Source organism: Ictidomys tridecemlineatus, chromosome 5 (assembly GCF_052094955.1).
Source record: "Ictidomys tridecemlineatus isolate mIctTri1 chromosome 5, mIctTri1.hap1, whole genome shotgun sequence".
Classification (NCBI taxonomy): domain Eukaryota; kingdom Metazoa; phylum Chordata; class Mammalia; order Rodentia; family Sciuridae; genus Ictidomys; species Ictidomys tridecemlineatus.
This window is the reverse complement of record NC_135481.1, coordinates 84,842,323-84,859,407: the sequence shown is the minus strand read 5'-3', so window position 1 is coordinate 84,859,407 and position 17,085 is coordinate 84,842,323.

Genomic DNA, 17,085 nt, shown 5'->3' with positions numbered 1-17,085 from the left:
GAGAACTAAAACAGGAATAATTGTGAAAGATGAGCCTAAATTCAGGCATTTTCAACTGGATCTGATACCGTTCCCACAAAAGACATATGGTGATGACTACAGACATGGTCATATATCACAACTGGGGATAGAGGGTTTGTCACTGGCATCTAGTGGGTGGAGGCCAAGAATGGTACTAAAATCTTATCATGTAAAGAATATCCTCTTACAACAAAGTATTATGTAGTCAAAAATCCTGGTAGTATCAAAGTTGAGAATACCTTAACTAGAAATGGGCAAGCACGGGCTAGATGATCAAAGGTCTTCAATGCCTGACCCAAAGGAGTTGACGTAACACCTCCAAGACCATGGATGGGCATGGATTCCTGTTATGTGTTCTTTTTTTCCTCCCAAGCAAGATAAACAATATGTTATGTTTCTTTTGTTGAATAAGGGGAAGCAAGTAGGACTGAGGTAATTACTAGAAGCAGTTCTGTTATTTAGCAAACATGTATTGAAAAAGTAGCTAATAAATTAAATCACATCAAGCTTCTTTTTACTTGGCTTAACATAAATAATTATTTGTCTATGCAAGTGGTCATTTAAAAAGTAATAATAATTGCCAAAAAGATGACTTGCAATGATGAATCATTCTCAAAACTGGAAGCTTAATGATATTTTTGAAAAATATTAAGAAAACACCAGAAGGAAGCAGTCACCTAATTAATTTCCTCTGTCTGTGGTTGTGAAGATGTGTCATCATATTAGTGATTTTTTAATTCACATCAAATCCTCTGCTTGGTTAGGTCATTGTATAATTAGGCTATTGGACATCTTCTTCCACTAAATCCCTTTGTCTTAATCTTTTACCTCCCCCCACCCCCGCACACACATACACACACACACACCTTTTATCTGCAACTTGCATTTCTTGCATAAGCCCAAGACTTTAATGTTTTTATCGAGAAAAAGTCAGGGATAAAATGAGAGCTCTCTAAGCCAACCAACATATTTCATATTGATAAGGCTAATCAATGAGAATAATTCAGAAGTCACATGTGTTCATCATGTGCTTTATCTGAACTGTCAGAGACTGGTTTCTCCCTCAACACAGCAGCAGCTCCTACAACTAGTTCTCAGTGCTTATTAGGTTTCATTATTTTGAGTGATTACATTTCTTAGTTAATGGTACCTTTTCATTACTGATGCTACAGAACTTCTCTCTTTTTTGTTGATTAGGTTATGCTAAATGAATATTTTTGCTGGATACTTTTAATTCTCACACATGTATTGAGTTATAGCTCCCATTTAAATTTTTTCCACCAAGCACCACATGTGTAAGCTCTATCCATATTATTCTATCCGCATCCATCTAATACATCTTTTTTATTTTATTTTTTATTAGCTCATTTTAGTTAAACATACTATTAAGATTCATTTTAACCTAATTATGCAAGCATGGAATATAATTTGCTCTAATTCAGTCCCTAGTACTCAATACATCTTAATTTTTCAAATAATGTCACTCTCCCAATGATGGAAACCCATCTTCAATTCCCTACCGTGCAAATGATGCTACTGTGACATGTTACTATGAAAATATCTAACTATTTGTCTCAGTATGTATGGACATGTCAGTGATTTCTTTGGGATGCATACTGTAGAATAAATACTCAGAATTATAGAACACTTATCTATATTTTTATTAAAATAAAATCTATCAACAATCTCTACTGCATATAGAGACTCACCCAGATTCATAACCAGTGGTACCACCTAGCTTTCCAGTTAGTTTTTTGGCTATGAAATTGTAATTTAAATTTGCATTAATTTAATTATTTATGGTTATGAATTGCCACAGTCCGGCTGCAGCAAAATAACCGGGGGGGGGGGGGGGTGACAAACAACTTGTGTACATTGATACAGCAGGAGTGGGAGCCATTTATTGTAGGACAGGAGGGGTATATATACATTCCACACAGCTTATCTAATTAACATAAACTAGATACAGCAGTCAACCAATAAGGAATCTCCACACTTAATAGCTGGATGGTGTTACTTCACAAACCACTCCCTCTGGCAAAATGCCAGGCGCCATCCTGACTTGTTTATAGACTCTAACAATGAATATCTCTTCATCTGTGCATTACATTTCTTTTATGTAAATTACTTAGCCCATGATTTTTGTCTGTTCTTCTATCATAGCTTCTGTCCTTTATTTTTTAAATATTATTTAGTTGTCAATGGACATTTATTTATTAATTTATTTATCTATTTATTTATTTATATGTGGTGCTGAGAATTGAACCCAGTGCCTCACACATGCTAGGCAAGTGCTGTACCACTGAGCCACAATCCCAGCCCTTCTGTCTGTTCTTTATTTATAAGAATTTCTTGTGTATTATACTTTAACCTTTATCAAGTTTATACATTACAAAATACCCTTTCACTCTTGCTCTTTCCTTCTCTTTATTTTTTTGAATTCTGTATGTAATTGTCCAAAGTCAGCATCATTGAACAGAAGCCTAATATTGATTTCATAGTATTTATTTGTTTAAAAAGTCATTTCCTTACCTTAGGTCTCAAAAGAAGAAAGAAATCAGGCTCTGTTGTTCATTATCCATTGAATTTACAGTCCATTATCTATTGAATCAGCTGTTCAACTTGGATATATACTTGTAGTCAGCCTTCCACATTTAATTTCACAATACTTCAAAATATATTTCACTGTTATTACTACATTGCACTATTATCATCATTTAACATTTGAGGAAAACAAAAGTGCAATCTAGGACATCTGAATTGTGTTAAATATAAAATGTAACTTAGTGATTCACATACTGAATTGATTTCCTGGTTGTGGCTGTGCAACACATAACAGCAACCTCAAGGGAACTAGTCAAATGCACTCTCCATTGCGCCTCATAGGTTGTGTTTTTTTGTTCTATGGTAAGTACTTCCCACCAAGAACCTACATGGCTATCAGCCACTTCTAATATATTGTATCTGTTTTACCAATAATTCCAGTTGTAGTTTGGACTGATAAATCACTAAGCTTAATCGGCCAACCTGGGTGGCTTCCAAGCCAACCATGTGCAAAAGAGGTAGAATCAGCTCCACCTTGAACTCATGGACTCAGTGGAGGAGGAGTTCCTAGAAGAAAAGTCAGAAGCCTGTTCCAAAAGAAGGCAGAGAAACCAAGCAAGAATGAACAAGAGGTGTTGAGTATAATAGTGTAACTAGAGTTTAAGTACATTTCCCAGAGTCCATAACTTGTGCACCACGGAAGATACAACAGACCTACACCATAATTTTTCCTGACTCAGGAGGAAGTTTGTGTGTATTTTGTGGAATACACCAGGATGATATTTTATGGTGTGTAGAGTGTTTTCATCCAAGTTGTCTTACTTGAGACGTGGCTGGATATGTACGATATCTATGATTCCTGGCAACCTTCACTTTGTTATACTGACTAGAAACTGAGTAGCAGTCAAAATCAGAGCTATTTTCTCTCAACTTTTTTGTAGCAACAACATGTGGTTAAGGCATTTTATTATATTCTTACTGTGATACAACCTGAATCTAAAGTAAAACTAGGAAGAGGTATTGGATCAACCAGAAAACAATAAAGCTTTCAGCAGAGCACATACTGCAGAGTTATGGATAAATGTTGATGTACATTTCCCTGCAGTTTGTAGAATCCAGTCCAAGATAACCCAGGTGGATTACATATGCAAAATAAGTTATAGTTTCACATTCCTAGTCAAGACCCCTCACATTCAATTACTCTGTCGCATAATGAGAGGACTATTTTAACACAGCAAGAACAATCTATTACAAAGCAATTCAAAAATTGAAACCAACTTATTACACAGGGCAAACCCAAATGCAAAAAATGAAATGAAAAGTAATGAAAAAGGATAAAATTTTATACTTTGTAATAATGATAATCATTATTACATTAGATTGAATTCAGAACTCAGAAATGTTTCTTTTTTCTAATCTAAATTTAGTTTCTTAAAGTTTCATTTGACAACCTACAATAAGTGATGACCAGTAGAAACCTGAAGAAAAGCTGGTAATGGCTTTATGACGGTAATATATGATTTCTGCAAAGTTTATTTATTGGTTTTTAAACAAATATTTATTTGCAATTTTATTTTATATATTTTGGAATTTTTTAGAAGTCTTAGTTCTATCTTGGGGCAGACTCATGCTTATAAATGTCTTTCCCATGAGAATGACTGTCATTCATTGCATCATTTGCAATGATTGCATTTTTAATTTTTTCCTTTAAAAAAAGGTTCTTTGGAGTATGAATAAAATGAAACTGAAACATATTTACTTTCCAAATAATGTATTGGACCATGATGAGCATGAAGCATGTACACAAAATTATCATGCAATGCAGTAGTATACAGGGATAGAGCTTGCATTTGGAGAAAGGCATGATTTCCAGTTGGTGGTACCAGAAAAAAAAAAAAGTATTGGAGAAGGTGGCTTTTAAGCTAGATTGAAAACATGGATATGGAATATAAAAACATATGAGGTAAAGAAAATAATAAGAGAAAAATTCTCCTTTTACTGTCTGTACTCTTTCTCTCACTCTCATCTGCCTCCCGGGAGCACTAGACTACATATGAGTCCCTAAACTAGTGTCATGTTCTTTTAGAGTTCTGTTCATACCAACACTAGAGTGCTCTGACCTCCACTAAGGGAACAGTGTCTTCCAATCTGATCTCCAAAGTCATCTTCCCTGGAGAGACTTTGAACATCTTTGAATAGAACTTGGAAATAATCAGAGTTATGCTTTGGGAAGTTTGATATCACAGCAGAACAGAAAATGGTTTGAACCAGAGAGAGAGTGATAGGAAAATGCAATTTTGTTAATGTGAAGAAGTATAAATTTGATACTGGACAATGACAGTGAATAAGTGACTTCTTTAAGATAAATTAGAAACAAAGAAGAAGGTAAATATTGAAAATGGAAAATAATAAATTGAATTATGCTCATACAAAATTAGAGATGTTGGGGCATCCAAATGGAGATGTTCCAGTGAACACAGAAATGAGGATCTGAAGCTTATCAGGAAAAAAAGTACATGTAGTTGAGTCCTACAAATGATTGATGAAATAATGGATTTAGTTAGAATACACATAAATAAGAGAAATGTACTGTTTATTATTGCATTGTTCTAAAGGTATTGTGTATCAAATGGGAAATTATAAAATGTTAATCTCTAACGATGTTCAAGAATTAAATAGAATTCTCCTTTGCAGTGGTTTGCCTATTCTAAGAATTCACCCAAACTCATCAAAACCATCTGATTCTGAGATAATTGACCATTTAATGATTAAATAACTAAATATGCAACCTGAGGTTAAAGTTTAATAGGAAAAACTCGAAAAAGAACTAAACACCCAATGCAAGGTTAAAGGTTAGTAGGCAAATTTCCCCCTAAAATATAAGAAGCTCAGTAGACACATAGACACACACTGAACCCACCACCTGTGACATTTATTGTATGTCTTCCTCAGTGAATTTCATAAGCTATTTCTGTGGCTATGAAAAGAAATTGCCACTAGATGGGGACTGGATTTTCAATAGAGGCAGACACCTTTTTCCATCTGTAGACCATTGAAATCATCTTCTTAGAAAAAGTTAAATTTAAATTCTATATACCATAGAAAAATGTTAAGCACATTTTAAAGCCACATTTTACTTTACTTTTCAAGTCTTTTGGAAACAAAATATTTAATTAGATTTTATAACCAGACTTCTGTCATTCATCTCTGTTATAATCAAACACTATTTATGTATATGTATTTTAATTTTTTGTGTGTGTGTGATATGAGTCATAGAACCCAGGGGCACTTTACCACTGAGCTACATCTTTTTATTTTATTTTGAGACAAAGTCTCATTTAGTAAGTTGCCCAGGCTGGCCTTGAACATGTGATCTTCCTGTCTCAGCCTCCCAAGTAACTGGAGTTCTAGGCATGCACCTCCAAGCCCAGTTTAATAGTTGTTACCTTTGATGTTTATATTTAAAATTAACTAAGACATTGGAACCAATGTGGAAATTGCAGTGCTATTGGCATCACCAACATCCATTCACTATTGTAATCAATTTTTAAGGCATTTGTCTAATTTTTTGTTAGTTATCTAATTTCTTTTAAACTAGATTTTTATTAAACACAAAAACATAAATTTTAATAGGTTAGATCATTCTCTATATAAACTTTATAGTCCACCTAATTTAATAATATGTACTTTAGTGTATGAGGGCACCTAACTTTGAAGTATCATAAATTTCCAGTTTTTATCTTTAATGATAATTAAGTTATTTAATTCAAGATTAAAAAAAACTCAATATTTTCTACAAAAGTCATTTAGTTGTCTGACTTTGCAAAAACAAATAAAATTCCCTAACAATATCATCATTTAGAAGAAACTCAAAAAACTCTCTCTTTATGCTGCTAAGCTAAATATGCATAGATGAGTAAAGTAAATATGCCCTAATATATATATAATGAATATATAATGAATTTAAATTGGGTCCCAAAATACTGAAACACTGCTTATGTAAGAGTTGTTGATAATATTTCTTCCTATTCAGAATAAATCAGATGTTGTTTTTATCTCTCTTTTGAATAGCCACCTATTTGTGAATGGGAACTAGCATCAACACAGTCCAAGGCAATCACATCTCTCACCTATTTTACCAAATTTTTCTGTACAGAGTATCTCTATTCTCTCTATGCAAGCAATTTGACCTCATCACATACAGTATACTCTTTATTTTCTGCATTTCCTTTTCAGATATGTGAATCTTCATTTACTTAATAACTTTCTGGTCACACTTGCTGTGTTTCAGCTTGGACTTTATCCAGGGGTGAATGAGAGAACCAAGGGGAAAATAATTTAATTTCCTCTAGTTCATTCTGTGTTAGTGTAATAAGTCAAAGGCTGTTTGTACAGTCTTCTCAAGAGTCACCTCAGAGATCAGAGGACTGAGACAAGCCTGATAAAATGATACTACTGTTTGGTTGCAAATTTGGTCTTAAACAAACAAACAAATTGGTCTTAAAAAAGTTCGAGGTGAATAGGAACAAAATCAGGATCCAGATTCAAGTCTCCTTCCAGTCTTTGGTGAAAAGTGGACTTAATTAAGAATTTTAAACATAAAAATCAACAGCTCTGAAGCTTTTGAAAGTGATACCTTGATTCTACCAAAGGCATTTAAATACATAGCAATAATGGTACTTATCTTTATGTCTAATTTCACTTCAAATGTTACATATATATGAAAAACCATTATTACCATCTCTTTTGACTTGTGGTTGAAAGGAAAAAATAATGATAAAGAACTTTTCCTGATCTAAGTGGTCTTAGATTTGAGGAAAAAACGAATTAGCAAAGACAGGATTGTGAATATGCCTGAGAAACACATTGGTAAATGTTGAATTAACTGAACCAGGAGAAGTGCAAGTAACTCAGGAAGAATTAGTTTAGTAATTCTCAACTGGAAACCATACATATTCATTGGGATGAACCAAGTATTTGGAAATGAACTAAATTCTAGGAGCTAGTATGAAGTCTGGATATATAATACCTAACAGTCTGATTAAGCACCACATTTACGGTAGGGTTCTTCCAGATGAAAGGGTTCAAGGGCAGGTAAGACCTGGACACTGGGTTGGAATTCTAGTATGGCTGGGACTCCGTTTGTACTTACAATAAGGACAGTTAAGCAAATCTCCACGCTTAAAAGCCTTGCAACATAATGTGGGTTATCAGTGCAAGATATTTTGACACAGCTTAGATAGGTCAGGTACTCCACCATTGGAATTGAAATTTCTGATGAAAACTTGGTCATAGGAATAAAGGAAACTACATGGATACACATGATTAAAGGAGACCAATGGTGAGTTGGACTCGGTGCACATTTCCTAAACTAGGATTCCTTTACTTTCCACTGGATTAAGATAGTAAATTAATTCCATATTTTAGGGGATTTGTGGGTTATATGCAAAGGTTAAGTTGTTCCTGGTTGAGAAATGTTAGGAGTAAGATATAAAGAACACATTTCTTAGCTTATTAATAAATAATTTATTTAATCAAACATCAATATTTAACGAGCCTCTCCTATATGAAAGTCCCTGAGTTAAGCATGATACAAAGATAATAAGGTAGCAATCTAGTACTAGAAATTCTAAAGTCTGTTTGTGAAACAGATAAATAGATAAATTTGAAATTGTAGAAAAATACCACTTAATATTACTAAAAAAGTGGTAACACAGGAATTCTACTAATTAAGCTGGGAGAAGTCAAGAAATGTCTTTGAACAGATGACATTTGAAATGAATCTTAAATTCATATTTTTCTAACTGAAAACAGGAGGAAAATGAGAAGCAATAGAGTGTAAAGTAATTAATAATAATAAAATAGCTACTATTTATCAAATAATGGTAATGCTTATCACTTAGATATACCATTTTACTTATTTAATATCACAACAGATCTGGGATATATGTCAAAAGATCTATTTTCCAGGTGCACAGCTGAGCTCAGAAAATTGAAGTCATCCTCCCAAGTCCCTTGGACTTGGTAATACAAGCTTTAATTTTTTTATTATTTATTTTTGTTTTTTATTTAAAAACACCTACTCTTAACATGTACACTGATTGCTCTAAACTGTCCTAAGAAGGTGAGAAGTGAAGTAAGTCACATGCATAGACTTCATGGAGAATGTTTTCAGAGGAATTGGTAGAATTGAAAAGATAAGAGCTAGATGTAAAGGCCCTTCCATGAAGAGGTAAGAGAAAGGAGAACTAAACTCAAGAAGATATCTGTTAAAGTTTATCAAGATGACAAATTATGCATCATTAAGATGATACAACTTTATTTTATTGTAAGAGGAGGGATTTAGGATATTATTATTATTATTTTGGTTTTCAAGTAAAAGGACTGAGACTCAGGTCAAGAACATAAATTAGCCTGAAAGTAAGGTTTCTTTAGTTCCACTTGAGAGCTGTTCTGAGTTTGCACTTCCTTTGATGGTAGATAATACAGTGATGGAGTGGAGGAGTGAGCTTGGTGAGAGGTGGGAGAGGAAGGCTCTCTGTATGGCACTGGAGAGCCAGAAATAGAAGATTAAATTAGGCAGCCACATTCTCATTCCTCTGGTTTTCTGAAACCTACTAACTAGCACTTCTGATTTTGATAATTGAGATTTCATAGGATGTTTGGGAACTGAAAAAATAAAAGTGTTTTGGATCATTAATAATGTCAGATTCCTTATGAAGTTGATTACAAGTAACCATTAAGATAGTCCCTGAAAGTCCATTACCTATGTATGTTCCTAAAATTGTAGCCTTTAATGCTAGGATGACTTTGATAACTACAACTAATAAGCCTAAGAATGATTTATTTGCCCATTAACTAAGGGCTTTGTCATCAAAGATAAAATTGAGCTGACTCCAAGTCAATCATAACAAAAATTATAAGACAGAGAGAGGGAAATAAAGAAACAACCCTCAGCTGTGTCCTAACTGTAGACTTTTCATTACTATTGACAATGAAAATGAGAGTCACAAAGAACACAGCTGGAATTTTAACTCTTAAGTTAAGATCACGATTTGGCACTTGTAAAATCATCCTTTTAACTTGTAAACAAATCAAATCTATATGAATGTCAGAATAAATACAATATTTCTTTTTTCAACAGTTACCGTTTTGGCACACCCATACTCACTGTACCTACTAAGAAATTGAAGGTATTTATCACTCTTATTGCCATCTTAACCTCAGACGCAATTATTTAAAATGAAATAAATATATACTTAGAAAACAAGGAAGATATATTACTAATTGTCCACTGGGCAGTCAATTGCCAGTTAGAATAGCCACTTGTGTAAACTCTGTCAAACATGCTGACCCAAACACGTCTCCAGCGATTTTCAACATCTGGCTTAAAAGCTTCCCTGTAATTATTTTCATTTTGCATAAGCAAAACTCACTAAACCCTGCATCTGTGGTGGTGATATACAAAACATATAAATTTGGAGGGATTCATTAGATAATGCCAAAGAAAATGCACCAATGACTCTGTGTCCTTTAACTCCTGCTCTTTTGGTGAATTAGCCAATAGTGAAGGCCCTTTTTCTCTTCAAAAGATTCTTCAATGCTTCTTGACTTGTTATTGCAGTAGAGTGTTAATTATATAGCAACTGACAAACAGCAAAGTTACGAAGATGCAAGTACTTTTCCTGGATGCACTTGCTCTCCTTGAATTTGTACAGAAGAGGTAGACACTACAAATATCAGACATGGCACGGATAAGAGGTATTACCTAGGACTTTTGCTACTACAATGCTATGGATCTTATTTTCATACAATAATAATGGAAAGAACGCTTACAACACATTTAATGTGTTATTTTGTCAAACATTTTTCTAAATTCTAATGATGCACAAACACAGATTCACAAAGGATTTCAAAGAGTTTACAATTAGACATTAGAATTGCATGTATTTATGAATGAAATGTGCATATACTTTTTTATAATATCGGGAAAATCTTACCATTTTATCATACTTTCCTTAGAACATTGTGTTTTAATTGTATGTCAGTATGCCACAATAAAATGCTACTCAATTATACTTTGATTTATTAACCTCAGTTAAATAAACTCATCCATATGAAAATGTTCAGAACTGTTTTGAATTCATGTTTATTTTCTTAGCTCTCATCTTTGCTTGGCTATTTCTCTCAACCTGCTCCAGGGAAACTGGAATAGTTGAGGTTGGATGATGTATATTTATTAGCTTCAGAATCACATCTGTGTGCTCGGATTGGAGGAAAGGTCATAAACACAATGAATGTTGCTAGGAAACCATGCCTTTGAGTCAATTTAGTTGTGAAGATAAAAGGGACTTTTTTTTTTTTTTTGGTCTCAAGATGGGCTATTTGTATAGTACAATGAATAATCATTTTATTTTGATCTTTGAATTTATCATTTAAAAAATAACACTTTTCATTAGTAGCTTTTCCTATTTATTACCTACTTGGATTTCAAATGTTTGAAATTCAAGACATGAATATAGCTTTCTATGAAAAGAAAGATTTGTGGCAATTTTCATTTAAAGAAAATAATCTTGTTGGTGAAATGCAGGGATAGCTAATCCTTGGAGCAAAGCCTATGAATCATAGAAAGATTAATAATCAAATAATAAAAGTCAAGGAACAAGTAGCTAAGTTTCTTGAAATAGCCATTAAAAGGATTTTCAAAGCTCAAGTGCTATAAACAACCCTGACACTTCTTTTTGTGTTTCAAAACTACAGGGCTGTGAAGTTGGCAACTTTTCACAAAGATTGATCTAAAAGAAAACAGACATGTTTTACTGGTCAACAATGATTAGATGAACCTTTGACATAACTAAGTACTCCAATTCCACAGAACTGTATTAGCCCACTTAAGTATCTAATTAGAAGCTTATGTTGGCTGTGACTATATCTATTGATTTTAAATAAAACAGTTATTTTAACCAGGGAATTTTTATAGAATCTATTTCTTTTGAACAAAAAGTAATATTTGGTGGCATACCAAATATTGACCTTGATAATCCAGCAGGTTAGTACTGCTATGGGGATGTGATGATAGTGATGATGGTGATGGTGGTGATGAAGATGATAATGATGGTGATGACAATGATGATTATGTGACTTGTATCCCTGTGTGTTGGTGGGGTCGGGGGTTGCTAGGGTTAAACAAGAGATGTTCTACCACTGCGCTCTATAGTTACATCAGCAGCCTTTCTTTTATTTTTATTTTTAAAATTTTAAGACAGAGACTTGCTAAGTTGGGATCCTCTAGCTACTTGGATGTGTTAGCTTTTTGTTACTGTTAAAATTACTTGAGACAAATAAATTTAAAAAGAGGAAAGGTTTATTTTGCTTCATATGTTTGGGACTGTCAGTTCATGATTGAATGACCGTGTTGCTTTGGGCCTGTGGCAACATGGCACATCATGGCAGAGCACATGTGGTGGAGCAAACTGCTAACCTTATGGCAGATGGTTAGTGAAAAAGAGAAATGGGAGAGGGCAGAATCCCAATACCTCCTTCAAGGGCATGCCCCTGCATGACCAGAGGCTTCCAACTAGGATCCTCTTCTAAAAGGTTTTGCCATCTCACACTAGCATCATGGGCTGGGGACCCAGTATTTCATATATAAATATTTAGGAGGCACCTAAAATGACTAAGGGTAATTTGGATCATGAAATAAAACACCACTTCTTTATACTTATCTGCAAAATATGTATGTGTGTTATGTACCTTACACTAAAATCAAACATGTTAAGCATTGAGAGATGTCTATTCTTATGACTGGATACATGAGAAAATTAAGAACTGAGAGACCAGTCTGTGCAAATTCAAGCCTTCACTACAAGGAAGTTTTGGAGTTAGGCTTAGCACAGAGACCTTTGAAAACGAATCCATTTTTTCTCCTGTTACACCATATTGGAAACTCTACATGTAAAGATTCAAGACCCTTAGAGATATTACTGAGGCTGTTTGCCTCAACACCAACACCCTCAGTTCACAATTCTTGAGTTCCTATGTCTAATTAGTTTTCTATCTTAGCCTTTGTTCTCTGATGTCACTTCTTGCTGCAACCTGCCTCAGAGTTTCTCTCTAGTGATCTACTCTTATTATGCTATGAGCTGTGAAAATAGATAATCAAGACAGAATTATTATGAATATAATAAGTTAAAACAGTCTTTGAGAGACTCTTATTAGTTATATGCCATGACCTTACTGTATTGTCTCAAAACATATACCTCAGCTATTCAGGGCCTTTCACTTATTTATTATCTCATTATTTCTTTGCATTGGTGTTATGTACTGAATAGCTTGTCAAATAAATGACTTCTGATGGCTAGTTCAGTTTTTAACACTCATGTATCTTTTTTCTAGACCATGACCTTCACTGGTCCACATAGCTGAAGGTCAGTTTCACCCTCAAGTTTTTCAATATTGCTTATAAAAAGTTACAGAGAAGTTTTGATTATTCTTTCCAGGGAATGAAACTTATAAGAAAATAATCCTAAGCCACATATTAACAAAGAAGGCTGAAATTTATTTTTAAATGATTTTGTGTGTCAGTAGAATCTTCTAGAAATAAGGGTTTCTTCTACCCATTCATCTTGGGGCTTTAGGGGTCTGACCACTACTCCTGTCTCCTCAGTCCTTCTTGTACTGCTTCCTTTGGGGAAAGGTAAATGGTTCCAACATTGCATTTTTCTCCTTTGTCCCATAGTCTAGATCAGCCCTGCTAAAGCGTTACCAGTGTCCAAGACACAATATCACCCAATAAAGCCCAAAGTGCTGGACTGGACAGCTGTTTCCTCAAGCAATCACAAAAGAATCACATTTCTTTCCTGGATAGTAGGAGATAATTGAACACATCTTTTTCTGAGAAATGACATAGTTTAGGATGGATATGGTAGAAGCAATGTAAATAACAACTTTGAAGGGAGGTTGAGGGAGATGAGTAGAAAAATTACAGGGAAAAACTTCTGGTGAGGGTTGAAAATGGTATAAACTAGATATAAGAGAACATATTTTAGACATATTTAGAAGGCAAAGAATGTAGAACTTGGCTGTTCATTGGGATGTGGGATAAATGAAAGGGGATAATTAAAATGCCCCCATAGCTGGGTGTGGTGGAGCAGGCCTATAATCCCAGTGGCTCAGGAAGCTAAGGCAGGAAGACCACAAGTTCAAAGCCAGCCTTGGCAACTTGGCAAGACCCTATCTCAAAATTTAAAAAAAAGAAAAAAAGGTGGGGGGATGTGGCTCACTGGTTAAGCAACCCTGTGTTCAATCCCTGGTAAACCCCCCAAAAAATTTCCCCAAAGTGGTAGAGATGCTAGGAAAGAGATGGGGATATAATGAGTACTATCTGACAGTAGCTTAATGTGAAGTGAGTCTGGAATTCTGGAGAGAGTTTTAGAAGAAGAAGGAGGAGAACAAAGAAAAGAAAGGAACACAATAGAAATTACAGAGATAGAATGTAAGTGGTCATTAAAGCTTTCTCAAAGAATGAAAATCACCAGAAAAGTATTTCAAATAAGACAGAAGAGGATAGAAACTATGTAAAGCTGACTTTAGGAAGTAACTAAAGAAAAAAAAATAATGTACTAGTGACAGGAGAAACAAGCCAGCCTGGGGTCACCCATGTTAAAGGGAGATGGATCTCTGCGAGTGACCTCCAGGGCTGAAAGGCTTTGATAAGTGAGACAGATGAGGACTAAAAATTACCCTTTAAATATGGCAAGCAGTGAATCTGCTGCAGGAGATTATTTACTGGGGAGGATGTGAAAAACAATGATGAAGTTTTAGTGAATGCCATTTAGGAGTTGAAGAGAGGACCGACTGAAAGGCAAGGAGAGAAACAAAGGTATGGTTACAGTGTGATATAGAATTATGAAATAGATGGCACAGATTTTTTTCTATTTCTGTATAGAGCATGTTTAATCATTCTTGCATGTGAGAAGATAGAAGGCAATGTTAGGAGAACTTTATGATGCAGAATTGTTATAGAGTGGGGTCTTGCAGGGGATACAAAAAAATGGAATCAAACACACAGAGAGGTTGATCTTGTCTAGAAAATGATATTTTATTCATGTAGACCAGACAGAAATAACAGGACATGACAGACATGATTTCAGGTAAGACATGAAAGGTTTTACTTCTAATGGATTAAGATTAGATTTCTCAATGGGAGTAGTGGGAGACAAATTTAAGACCAAGCATCAGCTTTAACTATTCCTCTGTTCCTCAAGGTTCCTGTGTGCAGTAATACTTAGATTATAAAGAAAATGAATTGTTTTAAGTTACAAAAAGCGAAAATAGTCAACCTGTATTTTTGTTTAATATGCTAAACTACAGAAAGGCTAGATGGTTAGGTATCAAACCTCATCTGCCATTTCCACAGAGCAATACCAGTACTGATGATATCCAGCAGTTAAGTTCCAGCTGGTGAAATTCTCTCATAGTAAGATCTTTGCATTAGTAGTCAGCTAATGGAAGTATCTCCTCTTTGGTTGTATCTGATTTTAAGTAAAGATTAACTAAGTGTCATAAAATTTAGAAATACATTTTCCATTTTTATTTTAATAATTACTCAAATCAAATTACTAAAGAAACTAGTCATAAAAGTAACCTTTCTTATAATTTTTAGTCATAGAAGTTTTTATTAATGTAGATGTGCAATCAGAATTTGTCTGTTATGGGCTGCAATCCAGTTCATTTGGGTGTTTCCTACCTAGTATCTGTAGAATTTCTCACAAGTTAGAAAACCCAAATCCATAAATCCTTTCTGAATGATTCAGAGAAGTCTTAAAGCTATCATTGTTAGGCATAGTTATGGGCAATACATCAGAGATTTGGGGGAGTAGATGTCAATTGAGAGGCCAACTGGTATTGGGACTAAAAGTGGAGACTGTAATGCTGAACTGGTCTGGAGTGAACTCATCATCCCACCACCTCAGTTTCCTCCTCTATAGAATGGGATAGATAGAAAAGCTTGCCTCAGTGTTACTGTGGAAAGAAAAGGAGATCATTCATTTAAAATGCCCATGATAATTGCTAATATATAATGGGAACTCAAATAAATAACAGTATAACTTCTTAAATATAACAAAGTAATATAAGTCATTCCTACATAGAAGGAACATTTTACATATTGACAGTATCAATAAAAAATTTGGCTTGTTATTCATACTTTCTTGTAGTTACTGACTCGAAAAGCAAAATAAGGATGAAGGTATAATTTTTCAAGATTTCAAGCTTATCTATATAGAGAGTTTCAGATGCTGGTCTACAAAATATTTGCTATTTAAAAAAAAGCAAGAGATTGGGACTATTGCAAAGTTAGGGTATTTAATAGGAAATTATAAAAATGATCTGTGTCTGAGGATGAGGGCAAGGAATTTATGCCATTGTAGAATTGTACTAATATATCACAAGAGATATATATTAGGGGAAAAGATGCACAATTGTTTATGGGAGATAAGTATTACTAAGAATCTTAAATAGTCTTGTGAATTATCTGTAATCAGATTTAAGTCTGTTCTGATGATGCTTTCATTGCATACATGTCATTTTTATGATAGGGTATCAACTCATATATTAGTCTTAACCAATCTGGACAATATGCCTATGGAAAAAATGAGTGTGTGTGTGTGTGTGTGTGTGTGTATGTGTATTTTCAGCATGCAGATCTGTCACTTCCTAAGCCAAGAACACTTCCTTGTACTTGCAGGCAAAAATTACAGTGAGTAAAAAGCAATGCATGTGTTTAAAATTCCTGGAAAAAAAGTACTTTGGAGGTAGCTGCAACTCTTTCATGTGCTCTTTGGCACTGTGGTTATAATCACAGAACATCAAAACCTTGAGGAAGTAGGCATTTTTGTCTGTCCTGTGTATTCGTGCACATAGCACAATACATAGCACATAGGAGGGCTCAGTGGACACATTTTAATGAATGAGTGATTCCATGCCCTTATTCAAGATCATGTAGACAGTAGCTGGTAGAAAATGAACAGTATAAGACAGATCCCCCTGCCATGTGCCAAAAATCTCAACCAAGAAGACTGGCTTCAAGTGCCAGCACTAACAGAGAAAAATATTGGCTAAACTCTTTCAAAAAGGTGAAAGCTAAGCATCCCTGGGTTCAATCCTGGTACAAAAAAAATTTAGAGGCACAGGTAAAGGAAAACAATAGTGAGTCAATAAAGAAAATTCCAAAAAGACACAAAAATTAGTACCAGCCCACAAAGGAGATTAATTTTTTTAATTACACAGAAAAATGCACAGCATTTAAAACATATATCTGTATATTTTCTTGTCAAGTGTTCTTCTGAGGTCATCACTACTGTTTTTAATTTTCCAAATCACATGAGGCAGCTACCTTCATTTTGCAGATTAAAAATGCTATACAGAGAGCTTCATTGACTTGGCTTAAGTGTCTCAGTTGGGATATGGTGATGCCAGGGTTTGAACCTAGGTTGTCCTGCTTGATGACAAACACTTTAT